Source organism: Numida meleagris, chromosome 3 (genome assembly GCF_002078875.1).
Source record: "Numida meleagris isolate 19003 breed g44 Domestic line chromosome 3, NumMel1.0, whole genome shotgun sequence".
NCBI classification, from domain to species: Eukaryota; Metazoa; Chordata; class Aves; order Galliformes; family Numididae; genus Numida; species Numida meleagris.
In genome coordinates, this window is record NC_034411.1 from 67175776 (window position 1) to 67188596 (window position 12821).

General features: G+C 46.1%; 1 protein-coding gene across 1 annotated transcript in view; it reads right to left on the reverse strand.

The window, feature by feature from the left end:
* FOXO3 (forkhead box O3) overlaps positions 3030-12821 on the reverse strand; it is an 86865-nt gene continuing 77073 nt past the window's right edge. Inside the window, exon 4 of the mRNA XM_021389922.1 lies at positions 3030-7130. The gene's annotated coding sequence lies outside the window, so the exon portion shown is untranslated. The remainder of the gene's footprint in view (positions 7131-12821) is intronic.

A 12821-nucleotide genomic window follows, 5' to 3' on the forward strand; every position in this document is an offset into this window, starting at 1 on the left:
TGAGCTCACACCGGGTACAAGCTCCCTATTCTGTGTGAAATAACACTTGCCCAAATTAAAAAAGTCGCTGATGTAGCCAGACCATCAAACTCTGCCTTCAGACTTACATGTAGCTTGTAGCGATGAAAAAAGGACTGCCTCGTGCCAGCAGAGCCGGAGCGCAGGGATTGTGCTGGCAAGCAGCTCCTGCCAGACAACTTTGTCTGCACTGGGATTCTTGCTTCTATGAAAACACCATTAAAATTAATCATGCCCACAACTGGTATCACTGTCCCCACAAACATTTTAATATTTGGCATTAGAAAACCAGAGAATGTAATGAAGTCAGAGAATTTAAAAAAAAATAAATATTTTCAAAGAAAGACTTCTGGAGATCAGAAGTGAGGAAGACCATTTTCATGTATTGCCATATTTACCATTCCTGCATGCTCACATAGAATCATGGGATCATTTGAGTTGGAAGGGACCCTTAAAGGCCACCTGGTCCAACTCCCCTGCAATGAACAGGGACACCACAGCTACATCAGGGTGCTCAGAGCACCACCCAGCCTGACACTGAATGTCTCCAGGGACGGGGCACCCACCACATCTACGGGCAGCCTGTTGCAGTGCCTCACCACCCTTATTGTAAAAAATAATCTCAATGTCCCCTTGGTTAGTCCAAAACCATTTCCCCTTGTCCTATCACAACAGACCCTGCTAAAGAGCCTGTCCCCTTCCTTCTTAAAGCTCTCCTTTAGAAACTGAAACATCTCTTTCAATTTCTCTGCACACACAGAAAAATCCCCTCTTAGGTGCAGTCCACGAGGCAGCCAGGCGGGAGCTCCCGCCCCATGCATTGCTGCGAGAGGGCCAAACTGCGCAGTGACGGATCTCTGTGCGCCCACACCCAGCCTTCCCCAGCCGCCCCGCTCCTCCAGCTGGAGCCCCAGACAGAGAGGCGGCAGAGCAGAGCAGGTAGCTGCCTGCCCAGGAGGACACCTGGGCTCTGAAGGCCACTGGCGTTCATAAACTGCTCGGGCACAGCAGAGTTCTGAAAAGATTTTTAAGGGATGACTTCTGTTTTTACTGTTTCCCCCCAGCTTCATGTCAAGCACAGGATGCAGGTTTCTTTAAACTCGCACATCATTTAGGCCAACTGCTATTGCTGAATTGAGATGTTTTATCTTGGTTTCCAGGTTCAATCTTTTCCTTGATATGCCATCAAAGCATCAACTATTACAAACAGGAGATGCTTTGTTCTGAAAAGCAAATGTTGTGGCACATGCGAAGCTTCTGGTGTTGTCAGTACGAAAAGAAAATCCAAGCACAAAATGAAAAAAAAACCAACAGAATGAAGTTTCAGAATTTTATCAGAAAACGGTGAAGTTTTCTAAAGATTAAAAAATGACAACAACAAAACCAACCATCTTTTTTGTGGTTCTCACGGAATTTTCTGCACTTCACTTTCACCTGACAATAACAGCAAATGCAAAATCCCACTGGCTCCGGTAGGTGGGCTGGGTGCAGAAACAATGAGGCAGCATTGGGATGACTCTGCGGTATCTCTTTCATCTGCCCTGGGCTCTGCTTTGCCCAAGACATCCCCCTTTGGAAAGCAAGGCATCAGGCACCACGACTCCAGCAGAAAAAGAGGCAGACTCCCAGATGTGCTTATCTCAAGCTTCTTGAAAGCACCCCTAGCTTCCTTGGCAGCAGTAGCCAAACACCAGCTGCAAAACGTTGTGTTCCCTGGTCTGGTCTAACCAGCAACTCAGCACATGCTGTGGGAGCTCCCAAAATAGCTCTGGGTTGCCTCATCAGTCTCGGCAGCAGCTCAAAAGGCCTTTGGTTTTCTGGGACTTGGAGAAGTTTAAGATGTTGGAGCTTATTTTGAAAGTATTCTGTAAGATAAGGATGAAATATTCCACAGCCGGGTGAGCCACAGGTCACCGTCAAGACATTGCATAACACAACCAAGTAGGCTTAGCACAAAACTTGCACAGGATCTGATATGCTCGCTGTTGCCCCGGCCTAAATTCGGATCAAAGCTGAGGCCCTCCCATGTTGGCAGCTCACTGGGCTGAAGGCTTTCATCAAGTGTCCTAAATGCCAAGGGAGCAATGCCAAGGCGGAGGACAACACAGGTCCTTCACCGCCAGCAACACAGGTCCATTTTCCAGGAGCTAAAGCACAATTCATCCCAGTAAATGGCTATTTTCTGACTGTATCTCCCTGCTGCACAAAAAGGCGTCTCTTTCTTGGAATCATCATCTGCTTTTGAAAAACAACTTCCAGAACCATACATATCTGTGGCTTTCCACCAGGGCAGGAGAACAGCGCTTGCTGATGTGTCTCATGTTTCTCATCACGCTCTCCTGTGCCTTGGCCAGCACTGTCAATACGGCTTTCTGCTGAGTCAGGCTGCTGGTTTTCTTATCCCAAATCCCAAATGGATGGTTTCAAGTACTCCAGACATATTTCAAACACAGTTTGAAACCCAGCCAAGCCCAGGGGGACACAAATCTTCTGGCTGCCTTGCAGCTGGTTTTCTCCTGGGAGGAGGGAGCTGGGCTGCAAGAGAGAAGTGCTATGTCATCCCGGGGGACACCCACCAGCGACAGCCTGACCCAGGCAAGATGTTAGAAGGACTTTCTCCATCAGGCGAGTGTGCAGGGTTTGATGTCACCTTCCTCACCTGCCACCTTTACTGCTCTGCTGCTCCTCACTCACCTCTTTGCACAGAGGTACCATCCCCACTTGCTCCCCAGTCTCACTCACCCATTGCTCACAGACCAGGTCCAATTGTGCAGCACTTCCTGCCCCGGCAGCAGCTCTGGAATGGGTGGTTTTGCTAACTCTGTGTAGCATGTTGTCTGCACTGGAAGAGATGCTAAGTCACTGGTGGCAGTCCTGGAGATGCCTCTGCAGAGCCACAGGACCTTGTGCAGGTCCTGCGGACCCATGCCACCCCTGGTGTCCCCTCCCAGTCCCCCTTCCAGGTTCTGCATTGAGACGTCCCTCACACAACAAAACAGCAAAGGCAAATCTGCAATGTAGAGATCCATTATGCTTTATTTACATGCGTCACCATCTCTTTTACAAACTAGATTACAATTTAAAATGGAATACACAAGGCAATATCTACTAACACCAAGTGGAGTAAGCACTGCATCTCTACTTTGTTTGGAAAGGGGCAGGTTTTGCTCCAAAACAAACTTCCTTCCAATCTCTGTGTAGTAAGGTAATATATTCATCCAGGGCAGCATCTTTTTTTTTTTTTTTTTCAATTTTTTAAAATTATTTTATAAAATCCTCAGTAAGACTGCAACATGAGAGTGTCTGCTTTCAAATGAAAGTACAAGATAGCCCAAATGAAAAGTATAAACTGTTCAGCTCTTCGGTATGTAAAGACAGCCATGCACGCTAAGGCTGTGGATTTAATATTCTCCCAATTTACATGGCTTGAAACAAAAACAGATAAAACAGTTTTACAGATACTGTATACATATTTTTTCCAATCATGCAACTTTTTTTAAAAAAAGTTAAACATGTGAAGCCAAATGTACAATCCATTTTTCCAACCCATAGGAACAAAATGTATCTGGTCCCCCTTCGCATCTGTTGGCAATTCCTAATGAATATTGTGTACTAAAAACAATTACAGGACACTGATTGCCAAGCAATGACGTCGTTTGAGAGAAATACATGATCTAAAAGGTTAAATTTTTGAAGCAGTGGCACAAGAATTTCTGGAGTTAGGCGGTGGCCAACCATCCAATTATTCTCATGAGAAAAAAACTTACAAAATTATTAAATAAACCCCCAAAACTGCGACTAAGAACTGCACAAATGCCACCTTTATAGACCTTCTGTAAAGTGTTTGTTTAAATGATACCCATGCAATTGTTCTGGGCCTTCATCTGTTTTACGTGATTTCAGAAGGAAAACTATGTAGAAGAATGTTCAAAAACTCAAAGGCCAAAGTTTTCAAAAGGTGGCTTCCCCAGATTAACTATTACTGTAATCCTTACTTTGACACCTGGACAAGTGACCCTTGAGTTCAGCAAGATGCAGTTATTTATTCGGCACCTCTGGAGACGAGGGCAATTTTTAGGCACCTCAGCATGTGGACGAGGTGGCCCTGGGGGGCAGCAGGCACTCTGTGTGATTTGAGAAGTGCCAGCCCCACGACACCACGTCCATGTCCCAGACTTTCGATGCCTGACGTGAGGCACTTCAGTTGGAAAATTTTGGCCGCAAAAACGAGCAACAGAAACCAAACTGAAGAGGTTGTCCAAGTCCGTCCCTCTTCAGCAAGTACTGAGATAGTCTCCAGCATAGGGGCCCAACATGGCCTACATACACCAATGGAAATGCTCTCCTTGACATTGCTGGGAGGTAGATTAAGCCTTTCAGCTGCTAATGTTTCTAATTTAAAACAAAACAAAACAAAACAAAACCTTCTCTGCCATTGGCTGTCTCTGAATCAATTGTTTTTTCTCCATATTCTGAACAGAGTGGACCACGTTTTTCTCCTTATTTATGCCAGTGTGAGCTAGCTCCATCGAGTTTGATGTAGCAAGGCTGCCCTGGCAGACCAGAAACTGCCCCGGGCTGTTTTAGATTAGGGGGGCTTCCCTTGCATTGGATAGGAACGGCATCCGTACAAAGGAATAAAACTGAACAATGGGTTTTTGTCACCTCAGCCATCCACCACAACATCAACACCGGTGCTGCCTATGTGCACCAGAGACCTGGCAGGCAGCCTTCGGGAAGGCCCTGGGCCTCACTGCGGACATCACCCATTCATGGAACTCTGTCAGTGGCCAAATCCTCAGGGTATGGGGACAAGCCCAGGTTGGGGCAGCAACCACGGAGCTGCCTGAGGAAGGAGCACCAGAGGACAGGCCTTCGGTGTGCTCTCACATTTTGGGGTGTGCCGGGAGGCTCGCAGGGAAGCCCTTGACTGATTTTGTTAAGAAGCGTCTGTGGCTGGACTGATAAGCAAAGTGACGCCTAGGCCAGGTGACCTGCGGCATGCCAGCGTCTGGTAACAACCAACCTCCTTGAATATGGAGATGGGCAGCGAGTGTCAGCTACCTCCCGTGAATTTAATCACCTAGTCCCCATGCTGACAAATAGACCAAGTTAGTGTGAAAATAAAAGCTTCCTTTTTTTTAGAAATGAGAATGATAAACCCTTGGCTGCTTGGAAAAGTTGATATGCTACAGGGCAACAACAACCACAACTGCACAGAGTTTACACAGTCATAACTGCGGGATGAAACCAAGAGGTGCATCTTTACGAGAACACTGTGAGCATGAGGGGGCTACGTTACGAAACAAAACTTCCATCACACGGGGAGCTGTTATTTCACCAGTATCACCTTGGGGGCCTGGAAAGTGAGGAGCGAGGAAGGACCCATGAGCGCTCGCGTGGGCGTGCATGACTGTGCGTGTGCGGTGGCAGTGGCGAGAGGGAGTCACTCCACATTGCATGGAACACGGACTGGTGGCAACTCATGCACTGAAACTTTGGGTTAAAATGCTAGTTGGTTTTCCTAACATCCATGCATAATGATCCATTTCTGTACATAATAAAATATATTTATATATTTATATGCATAATGCCTTTATGCAAAGAAACAAAACTTCATATATCACTTTGGAGAATTATGTATACACTGTCCTATTCAGAACGTCTTCATATCAAGTTCTTATGTACCATTGGTGTTTTCCCCTCTTTTTTTTGTATCCCTCCCCCCAAGATACTAATAAAAAGTAATCAAACTTTCCAGATTATAGAGAGGATCTATACAGCACCATACCTTTTATTCATTATTATTATTATTCATTTTACAAAAGAAAATCTTAAGAAGCAAAATATATAAAACTGCCTTGTCTTTCAGTGTCATTTATCCTGTTACAATCTATGCTCATATGAAAAGCCATTTGCACGATATTGTCACCTTACCATTCCCCCTCCTTCTGCTTCTTCTGCAATGGATTATATACAATGTGAAGGAAAAAATCATCGAGGATATGTCAAAAAAAAAAAAAAAAAAAGGATCACTGATGCAATAACACACACTGCAACGATCTGTGCCTGGACACCCAGTGCTGCCGCTGTGATCAACTTGCTGATGCACACAGCCTGTTTGCTCACCCCTCCTGCAAAGGGGCGTGCTTTCCTTTATTTTTGCTTCCCAGACAGCTCTTTACAGGTGGTTATACACTCAACATGCCTGGCAGCAGAGGGGCAGCTCAGCCTAAAAGTTCTCACTTTGCTACCTGCGGCAGCCCTGCTAACGTAAGGCCAGGAGATGAGCCCGCTCCAGTGGGTAGCAAGCAGGATCCCGTGGCAGTCAAGGCAGCGGCACCTGTGGTCAGTCTGTCCTCACCAGCACCAGCCGGGAGATCTGCCTTGCTGGTTTCCCTGGCTTTGCAATCAACCCTGGCTTGATGCTTACAGAAAACAGGGCCGTACCATTAAGTTTAAGGGAAGAAAAAGAAAGAAACAAACGAACCAACCCAACAAACACACAGACCACATGAATCGCCTCCCTCTGGAATTCGGTCAGTTGGTTGGTATCATGAATAGTGTCTATCTGAAGAGCCCTGACATCTGAGCAACGTTGGGTTATGATCATTTCCTTGCACGTACGCAGTGTTTCAGATTCCCCAGTGAGAGAAAGCAAAAATGGTCAAAAATCTACGGAAATCAAACTGGAGGTTGCAGGGAGGAGGGTGGGCAGACAGGGAAAACCTCCAAAAAGAAAAGCCAACCTAAAACATCCCATAAACCATTAATATATTGAAACACCACATACTCATTGACAAGTAACTACTGTAAAGGCTACACAGTGTGTTCTCAACAGGATGGTGCTGAACATTGTCTCCACAGCAGGTGCTTGGCCATCCCAGAAAAGGAAGATTTTGCATACTTCAGAATGAGTTCAATTCCAAAGAAAAAGAGAAAAAAAAAAAGAGGATCTTCACTCAGATAAGGAGCCTTTTAACAGTCTGCTTTGTTAGGAAAATAATGCAGGGTTCACAAACGTCATAAGCTGTAAACAGTATCACTGTCCACTTGCTGACAGCAGATTTGGCAAAGGGTTCTCTCTCTACATCTCGTGTCAGTTTGAGGGCCTGGAAAGAAAGAAGAAAAGACAGTGAGATTGCTACATGTAGGAAAAAAAACCAACACGAAACAACAGCAAAAAGCCAACCGAGCAAAGCTCCAAACCCAACCACAGTTTACACTGACATGCAATTTCAATTTATTTTCATCCAGACCCTTCAAACGTATAGCAGATGATAAGTTCAGACCATTATCCGTCATGAAAACATTCATCTCTTGCCACACTCTGAGTGTGTTTCTTTTCAGGCTAATGGCAAGGCCTAATTACAGAAGCCCAGTACGTCATCTACTTGCTATGCATATTTCCAGGTGAAGCATGGAAGGATCCTTCAGCTTCTGAAGATTTTTCATGATCACTCTCTTCATCACATAGAGGTCTCACCATCACCAAAAGGCTGGACAAATCTTCTGTCACCACGTGACATCAAACATCAGCCCTGATGGACAGCCAAAGAATGCTGCTCAAATCAGCAGCAAGGAGCCACCAATTTTGGGTTGGACTGTAAAGTTCTCCATGAAATGTGAACATTACAAGATAGAATCATAGAATCATAGAATCATAGAATGAGCTAGGTTGGAAAAGACCTACAAGATCACCTAGTCCAACCATCCACCTACCACCAACAACCCCACTAAACTATGTCTCCCAACACTATATCTAAACGTTTCTTGAACACCTCCAGGGACGGTGACTCCACCACCTCCCTGGACAGCCCGTTCTAGCGCCTGACCACTCTTTCAGAAAAGTAGTACTTCCTAATGTCCAGCCTAAATCTCCCCTGGCGCAACTTAAGGCCATTCCCCCTCGTCCTGTCACTAGTTACAAGAGAGAAGAGGCTGACCCCCAGCTCACTACAACCTCCCTTCAGGTAGTTATAGAGAGCAGTGAGGTCTCCCCTGAGCCTCCTCTTCTCCAGACTGAACAATCCCAGCTCCCTCAGCCGCTCCTCATAAGGCCTGTGCTCCAGACCCCTCACCAGCTTCGTCGCCCTCCTCTGAACACTCTCCAGGGCCTCAATGTCTTTTCAGCAGTGAGGGGCCCAAAACTGGACACAGTACTCGAGGTGGGGCCTCACTAGGGCTGAGTACAGAGGGAGAATGACTTCCCTACTCCTACTGGCAACACTATTTCTGATACAAGCCAGGATGCCATTGGCCTTCTTGGCCACCTGGGCACACTGCTGGCTCATGCTCAGCCGAGCGTCAACTAATACCCCGAGGTCCGTTTCCTCCATACAACTTTCAAGCCACCCTGCCCCAAGCCTGTGGCGTTGCCTGGGGTTGTTGTGGCCAAAGTGCAGGACCCGGCACTTGGTCTTGTTGAACCTCATCCCGTTGGCTTCAGCCTAACCCTAACCCTAACCCTAACCCTAACCCTAACCCTAACCCTGATGTCAAAGGGTCAGGTTTTTAAAGATGGGCAGAGGCTTAAGGATACAGGTAGGCACCCCATAGGGTTTTTGAAAAATATATAAACACTCCCATGAGATCCTTTGGCATCTTCAGGAATCCCATTCAGTAGCCATCTGTATTGCTTAGCATGTGACTCCTCAAAGATATGGCTTCTGAATCTGGGGCTCAGTCCCCATCACCTAAAGCCTTCTGAGGACTTTCCCTGAGATGAACAATTGGCATTTTTTTCTACTGTGCAAGAAGAAGAGGACATTTGCTGAAACCACAAAGCAATCTGAGTCAATTATAGGAATGTCTTTCCTCTCTGGAAAGCCTGGTATCAGCCACCCTCAGGAAAAACCATGGATTTAGGGGGACTGCTGGATTAATCGGGGAGAGCAGCTCCTGCGAGGGAAATCTCCCAACATGACACAAAGGCTCTTGTGAGATGACTCCATTACTGCACAGACTATTCTGAGGCTTCTCCTTTTTAAGGTTCCAGGCACTGATCCTATGATAACATTTTATTAAAATGACCTATTCTGATAATGCTAAATGATTGATGGAAATTTAATCATTTTGTCTGATGGTTATTAGAGCAACAGTGTGACAGCTGCTCCCTGCGCCATTAGGGGAGAACTTCATTCAGAGTGGCTTAGGGAACAGACAGATTGCATCTTTCACCCAAACAAAATTTGGCTTTAGCCTTAATTATGTGCAGGGTTTTGGGGTAGACTGTTTTACGAATAAAGGGATTTCCGACTGGATCAACATATTGATTTCTTCATTTCCAAAGAGTAAATTAATGCTAGCCCTTTGCTAATGTGACTGCCTGGCAACAACTCCATTTGGTGTGTGTGTCTCCATGGCCACAACAAGGTCACCAGGAGATCCCCAGTTACTAGATGGGCCTGGTAACTCCCAGTGTAACCCAGCAGTGGATGTTTGTGGAACAAACGAGTTGCTGCCCTTTGCAGGGCCGTGCTCCCCCACTTCTCACTACAGCCGTGGCACCAAGGCTGGAAGCTGGTGGCTTCCCAAAGTGCCAGCTCATTGAGCTCACTGTAACGAAGGGTTCAGTACCATGCACTGCAGCAGCAAGCTGGGCACGTCCCGCAGGGCAGCCAGCTAAGCTAAGCATGGGCTGAACTTGAGTCCTGCTGACTTCAGATGGAGCTAATAATTAAAAGGAAAGGAGTACAGGAACTCCTAAGTACCAGAGTAGCGTTTAACATTTGGATTAAAAATGTATGTAGAATATTATCCTATGAAACAACACAACAAAAGATAAAACCGAAGGACAGATGCTCATGAGCATAACCTGTGTAAGTGGCACTCCCTGATGGTACCTTCTGAGAACACCAGTCCCTCACACAGCACAAACCTCCAGAAGACTGAGGCTTAACCAAGGGAAATGCGCAGCAGAGGTGGAACTCGCTCACAGCAGAACCGAAACACATTCAATTCTCACTGTTCTGTTTACGCAGACTTTGCAAATGGATTAAAGAACGGAAAGAAGCAGATCAAAGTCTTAACCACTGTACCTCTAAATTACTCCGTTACAGCCCATAATAGACCCACACACTTTCACTTTCTGTCTCACCACAAAAAACCTCTGTCAACCTTGAGTTAGTTGCCTGCTATTATGTAGCAATGAAAGCCATACCAGGCAGGGAAGTGAACATTCCAGCTACACTTCCATGCACCCCTGGTCCTCCACCACAACTGCCAGGCTCTCCCCCACCCCAGCTCCAGTCTCTCCAGCTGTACCCTTGAGCCGCCACGAGGATTTCTCATGCTCCCAGAGGCTGCTGGAAAATCTCAGTGTCTGCAGCATTGCCCCCAGTCTACAGAGAGCAGTGCTCAAAAGCAATGCAACAGCAATGGCAAGAGTTCGAGGCTGTGCAGCCCTCACAACGGAGCTGATACTTGGGCTCTGTGACACACAGGCATGCACTGGAAGTAGGGGCAACCCCACTCTGCTGTTTTGACCCCTTGCGTACTGAACATTGGAACAAGACACATCTGCTGGACATCACAGAAGCCCAAGTACTGTATGAAACTACAACTTATGGAACCACACGTGCATGTGGCTGGTGAAAATGAACACCTGAAAACAGAAACAGAAAAGGCATTAAATTAGGGGTAGTTCAAGATGAACTCTTGCTTTGACACTTCCCACAGACATTCTGAGCCTTAGAGACTAAATCTGCTTATCCTATTCTATGGAAGAGCATAAAACAAAACCCAAAGATTTCTGTTTCCCAATTCTTCAGTTTGTAAGCAGTTATGTGGGAGATAAGACGCTCATCTTCTGTCCTTTCCTATACCCTCCTATCCTCTTCTTTGCTACCAATTTGCTATGAACGCTACCCTTGCTTTGCTCTGGTCCAGCTGTTGGTTGTGATTCCCCTTCCCACTATCACATTTCCTAAGCTCTGTCTCACATCACATCTCCACCACCTAAGGGAAAGTGTTCACCCAAGCCCTACGCCAGTTAGTGGACCACCAGAGAAGCTCTGAAGGATCATCTGCTCCATTTTGTTTCCTCCCTTTGGTTTCCAGTGGTGCCAATTACACAGTATTAGAAATTTCTCCCGATTGCAAAGGTGATAGACACAGTGATGCTCCTCAAGGGCAAGGCACAGATGAAGCACACTGCTGGTATGTTTACCAGTAAGCCAGCATCTCTATCAGCACATAACATCAATTTGCAAAAAGAAAAGTGATGTGCTCCTTCACGTTATCATCGTACTAGGAACTGCACCATCAACACACAGCTCCTCTGTAAAGAAGCCCACTGAGGACCTCCTCATTTGGCTGGAAGGCTTGGTGAGTGGATTGCATCTTGAAAAACACTACCACTCAAGGCCTGTAAAACAAGCATTTTCCCTGGGTACCACTCAGCGGGGACAGGAAATCCCAGTAATGCCTTTTACAAGCAGCAGTCCTGAAACACAGGAGGTAAACGATTCGAAGGAAATGCGTGTCGTCTGGTGACAAATGTGCATTTGATTTGGTGCCTCTGACCCCTGCTTCTGTCATCACACCCAGCAGTACAGCTTCTCCTCTAAAATGGAGTAGGTATGATTACAGCCTTTTCCTTAAGTTAATATTCAGCCATAGGTTTTCATAGCTCAATACTGAAGAATACAAAATATTTCTTAGAATTGAACAAGGAAAGTAACTGTTGTGGCCTACTATAATAACGAAGTTGCAGCGTGAGATTTTTCATAAGTCACAGAATGGTTTGGGTTGGAAGGGACCTTAAAAGATCATCCAGTTCTACCACACATGCCATGCGCAGGGTTGCCACCCACTAGACCATGTTGCACCATGCCCCATGCAGCCTGGCCTCGAATACTTCCAGCGAGGAGACCTCCGCAACTTCTCTGGGCAAGAGAAGAATGAAAAATAGAAATGCTGATGCTGTGGTGGTACCTCTGTACCTCTACGCTTAGCATACGCTGCACAGGAGTGGCACTGTGCCAAAATGCAACACTGAAGTCAGGATGTGAAGTCCAAGGAAAAGAAAAGAGCTGGCAACTTCATGCAATTTCTTTCGAGGGCCTGAACTTCCAGGCATGTTGTAACTTCACTTTTCCTCTTTGAATTGTGCTCAGAAAAAAAAAAGATTTTTCCTCATTCAGACTGGTGGGCAGAGAGCAGGAGTAGAAGAATGGGAAGAGTAAGAAAGCAGCACAGAACTAGGGCATATGGGAGCTAAAAATTTGCTGCGCTGATATTGCACAGGCATGTAAAGCACAAAAGTGTATCTTCTCCTTCTGTTGCTGCCATTTCACTACAGAACACATTGCAAACTATAGCAGACAACCAAATATTTTGGAAGTAAATGTAACTGAAGATGTCAGATCGTTCTCTTTCCCTGTGTCAGTTCTGCAATAAAAGCTTGCCAAGGACTGCAGTGAGGTGCCACAACTCAGGTTAGATATTAGGAAAAATTTCTTCTCAGAAAATATGGTGAGGCATTGGGATGGGCTGCCCAGGGAGGTGGTGGAGGCACCATCCCTGGAGGCGTTCAAGAAATGCGTCAATGCGGCACTGAGGGACATGGTTAGTGGGCATAGTGGCGATGGGCCGGTGGTTGGATTACATGATCTTAGTGGTCTTTCTCAACCTTAATGATCCTGTGATTCCGTGACTACTGACACATGTGTTATCCTGATGGATCTTTCTCTACCTCCTCTCCTTTTGCAGAGGCCAGCGCTGTTTGTTATGTCTGTAACGCCACTGCTACTTGTTCTTGCACAACAAGCAACTTGTAGCACCACAGAAATTCAGAACTT